Source organism: Eptesicus fuscus, chromosome 11, assembly GCF_027574615.1.
Source record: "Eptesicus fuscus isolate TK198812 chromosome 11, DD_ASM_mEF_20220401, whole genome shotgun sequence".
In the NCBI taxonomy this organism is placed as follows: Eukaryota; Metazoa; Chordata; class Mammalia; order Chiroptera; family Vespertilionidae; genus Eptesicus; species Eptesicus fuscus.
The window spans coordinates 10785803-10790926 of NC_072483.1; positions in this window are offsets into that span (position 1 = coordinate 10785803).

Here is a 5124-nt window from a genome sequence, read left to right on the forward strand (position 1 = left end):
CCCCCCTCCACCTCTTCCTTTTCCCCTCCCACAACTCGGCCTGAGCTCCACTGCGCCTGTGCGGCCGGCGCTGACGCGCCCAAAGGTCGGGGCAGAAGAGCTTCCGGTTTTGACCAGCGTAGTTAATAGACCCGCGAGTCGGGGCAAAAGGGCTTCCGGTCTGCCCGAAATTAGCGGCTGTTTGTAGGCGTGGACAGTCTAGTAGTGGGAGGGTGCCAGATCAGCTGTTGTTTGCTGACCAGGCGATCAAGGGTTGTGACGAGTGCCCAGACCCTGCGGGCGGTGTAGAGATTCGTGCGCTGACTCACGCACACTCTCGCACACTCTTTCGAAGGAGCAGCTATCAGCGTGCCCCTCTCCTCGCAGCCGAACCCGGAGGGCTCTGGAGCCAGGCCGCCGGCTTCTCCCGCCGAGAATGCTGACTGTACCTTTGTGCTTTTGCTTTACTCATGACCTTTTTTCCTTCCCTACTGTCATCATTTCTTTTAGGAGGACACAATTGATACTTTTTTCATCTCCATTCCACAGTACTTTATGCGGTTTTCATTGATAATCATTCACCAGGTTCGGCCACGTAACACGGTTTCATAGGAAGAGCTTGAGAGGTTTACAGCAAAGTAGAGAAAATACAGAACCATACAATTTATCAGAAGCAGTATTAAAATATGGATGTGGTCAGATTACAGTGGTCTTGGGGAAAGTTTTCAATGAAATTTGGGCCTAGAGTAATTGCTTAAGAGCTTTGCAGAGGATTGTCAATTGGTGAAATTTCTTTTTTGTTTTTTACTTTGAATTGGTAAATGATAAAGTGGATTTATATGTTTCTGATATTTTTCTATCGGTACATTTATTTATGAAAATTGAAGGAGGAATTAAATTGCAACAAAATGCATCCAGGCAAGTATTTATGTGACCTTTCTTGTTTTCTCTTTAATGTTTCCTATAGCTCTTAAATTTATCTCTGTAGGTTCTTACACTATAAATAGTGTGTGTGTGTGTGTGTGTGTGTGTGTGTGTGTGTGTGTGTGTTATATCTGGGCCAATTACACTGAATAGATGAGGAGTTTAAAAAACAAAAGAGAAAAATCACCCAGAAAAGACAAAATGTCCTGACACCAAGGCTCTCTCTAAAGCAATCTGAGTCTTTTTCATCCCACTCATGTCTGTCTCCCTGTCCTAGCATTTTCAAACACTTAGCAACTGCCTCAAGAAAAACTTTATGGAAAATTTTAGCCTCAATGGGCATTTATTTTAGTTTAAATATCTATTGATTGCAAGGAGGGACAAGAGCTAAAAAAAGTTAGAACTATGTGGCACTGGTTCCCAAGTTTCTTACACCCAATACAGTCATTCCTACTGCAGTGTAAGGCAGAGTACAAAATCCTTAGGAGAAATACAAAGAGCTATTGTCCTCTTCTGGTTAGGTTTGAGGACAGTTCTCATGCAAGATGTAGTCTTTCAGTAGACATTGAGGGTAAGTAAGCAGATACAAGGAGAAAGTGCATTCTGGTGGGAGCTCAGAGTTGGAAAAACATTGTGTGTAGACCCTGGAGTATGGAAGGATGTATGGTGAGACGTGAGATCTGCATGTCAGGTTCATGAATTTGTACTAAATGTTTGTTATCATGAAAACATTAAAATCTCAAATTAATTGATTCCATAAAATGAATTGTCTAAGAACTTTGAGAAATCAGAGCAATTTGGATTACTTTGAAGTTGGTGTGATGTGGTCAATAGAACATTGGTGAAGGATTCTTGAAACCTGGGGCTATGACAGCAAGTGCATATTCATGTCCAATAAATTTGTTTTTTAGGCTTATTTACTCATTTGTAAAATGAGGGATTGGTCTAAAATATTTCTAAGCTCCTCTACATAGGCAAAAATATCAATAATTTGATAAATCTGTGACTTCAGAGAAAAGTTTCTTCCATTAACCTTATATGTTGTTTGGTCTCCCAACTGAATGGGCCAAGAGGTAAACTACAAAACAAACAGAAACTGTTTTCTTGGCTCATACAAACACCCACAGTTCATTTGCCTTGTTGAAGTGAGATATTGTTAGATTAACAGAGTTGCCCAAGAGTTCATTACTAAGCCTTTAGTAAGCTTTTGAGAACCTTGGACTTGGATGCTTTCCCAAATTAAAAACATCCAGAAAAAGAAAGAATGGAGATGTTCATCATCTTTGTAGCACTTGTCTCGATTTAAAATTGTATCATATAAAATTGTATGTTAATTGTATATATTGTATGTTTACTGTGTGTTTCCCCAACTGAACTGCAAACTTCACAAGAGCAGGAACCTTGTTTTGCTTTCCTCCTGAGGTCCAGTGCCAAGTGCCTGGCATGTGCTAGATGTTCAGGTGGTGGCTGTTAAGGGTATCAGTAGATTAATAAATGATCCATCCTGTAATCTCAAAAAGGCAAAATTTCTTCCCCTTTTGTGTCCCTCACTCTATGTATGCCCTTATCAGAGTATCACAACAAAGACCAAAAACAAATAAATAGGATTGTCTCTAGTGTTTGGGGAACTACCATGGTTACAAAAGTATTTTTATGAAGCCTTCTTAATATAACTGATATTTGTCCTGAAGTATCATAAAGAAGTTTGTTTGAGAATCTGCATTGTCCACTATGGCAGGCACTAGCCACATGCAGCTATTTAAATTAATTAGAACAAAATTAATTAAAAATTCAGTTTCTCAATCCCACTGGCTACATATCAAGTGTATAATAGTCCCACATGGACGTTTCTATCGTCACATGAAGGTTTATTGGAAAGTACTGTATTAGATGATATATATAAATTTAGCTTTCTCAAAATACTGACAAGGTAAGGAAAAGAATCACAAAGTAGAAGTGAAATAAAATCATTACCTACCAACAATTTGGACACCTAAAATTTATAAGGTCTTTTAGCACATTGGAGGCAGAATTGGGTAATGCAAAGGAGCCCAGTGACGAGTTTTACTTTAGGAGCAGTTTGCGTTATGGCAATCTAAGCCTTACCCGGTACCAACCTCTTCCAGAGGGGCGTATCCATTTCAAAAGCCAGTTTGTTTTTTTGGCAAGAATCATGAATAAGTGGCTTGTGGAAAGTCTATAGCGTGTTATGTGGGCCAGGTTACAAAGAAAAACCCTCCTGCTGAAAACAAAGTGTTGGTTGGAATATAATTTAAGTATCATCAAAGAGCTGAAAAACTAAAGAGAGATTACCAGGCCAAGCTTTAAGGGAAAGTAGGGCCCTAGAGAAGTAAGCATAGGAAAGAAGCCACTCTTGCCCTGAAATTTTTTCCTGATTGGAAAATATTGAAATTCTGTTTTGACAGGTTTTTTAGACAAGAAGACAAATATAAAATCTTTGGGCCTGCTAAACTTTGGAGTCAGAGGCCTCAAATTTAAAAGGTGGGACCCCAAAGAACTGTGTCATTGGCATAAGAATAATATGGAACAATACTACGCCACACCCATAAGAGGGAATGAGCAAAGCAGAGGGAAGTAAAAACTTAAAAAAAAAAAATAAGTACCTATGAAAATGTACCACAAGCTGGCCCTCAAGCAAATTCGCATTCCAAATTCAACCCATCTCAGTAAATACAAAAACTTCCTGTCTTTAGTTTTGTTTAAAATGGCCTCATACTGATAGAGTCCAAAATGCCTGTGATGTGAACCCTTCTAAATGCTGTGTCCAGTCTTATACAAATACCTAGCCCACATTTAATACATCTGTATGTTTCTTTAGTAACATTCACCTTAACCAAGTCCCCAGCACTTCTCACTTATTTGTCACAGACATAAAACTGCCCTTTTATATTTTCATTTCATCAATTTACAAATTTTTTATTACATTATGTAATTACAAGGACCCAACTGGCAACAATCACAACGAACTCCTAGTGGACACACACCTAATTGCTGGGCCGGACGTGCATGGGGCAACTAGCCCAGGAATGAAGTAGGCTCTACCAGGGAAAAGAGGCTGCCCTGTTACTTTAAGTGCAGGGTCTTCTTACCTTTTGTCAGTGATATGAGATGGACAAGAGAGGCTCGCAGACAGGATGGATTTGCCCAACGTTTAGGGTCAAAATAGATATCAGATCTTTTGATTACTGTGCTTTTTTTTTTTCTTCTTCTTTTAAGCAGATCTAAGGACCATGCTTTAAATTTTTTAGGTCATGGTAAAATACATTTTTTCTACTGTATTAGTTTAATAGACTCTGAGATGGTAATGGGTAATCCTTGGTATATTTGTAGATAAAGTTTTTATACATTTCCTTAATAATATGCCCATAATATTCAATATAAGTTATTTATCATTTTGTAACTCACTATACTGAGGTCAACCACTATTCAATAGGAGTTAACAGATGTGAGGGGATTTCATAATAGGGATACTTATCTTCATGGATATAAATTTATTCAATATTTTCTGCAATTGCAGACCTGATTTTAATTTTTTAATCAGTGATAAACTCTATACCACATCCAAACAAACTGAAAAAAAGAGAGTGTGTGATGACAATCACAAGCAGACAAACTAACCTGAATTCTCAGGGTTACATTGCTGCAATCTGTGATTATCTGTAAGATCAACGCTGGTTACTGAAAAAGAAAAAAGAAAAGAAAAGAAAAGAAAGGGAGGGCAGGAAGGAGGGAGGGAAGGAGCGAGGGAGGGTGGGAGGGAGGAAGAAAGAACATGGCCAAAGAGGGAGGCTGGATGGGGAATAGGAAGGTTGAACCTCCACAGCCCTGAAATGCCCTTCTCTCCTTCAGTGAGAAGGGCATTCACCTTTTAGGGGTGACCTTGGTGTACACCTTTTGGGGTGCTTTTTGGGTCTGTAAGGCAACAGTGATGACTAAAGTCAATAAATGGAATGTGTATAAAGTCAATGGTCCCTGTAAGGCTTGGTATGTATTGTCAGGCACCAAATAAACTAAACAAGGCTCAAACAAGGTCACCATGGATGAGCAAGCAAATGCAGAACAATTCTAAGACAGAGTCACTGAGTTATGAAACACCAGGGTGAGAAGACAATAAGAAAGATTGTGGACTATAAAGTATTTGTCAGAGAGGCAATCATAGAGACCAAGAATGAAGAGGCAACACTAGTTATTATTACAAGG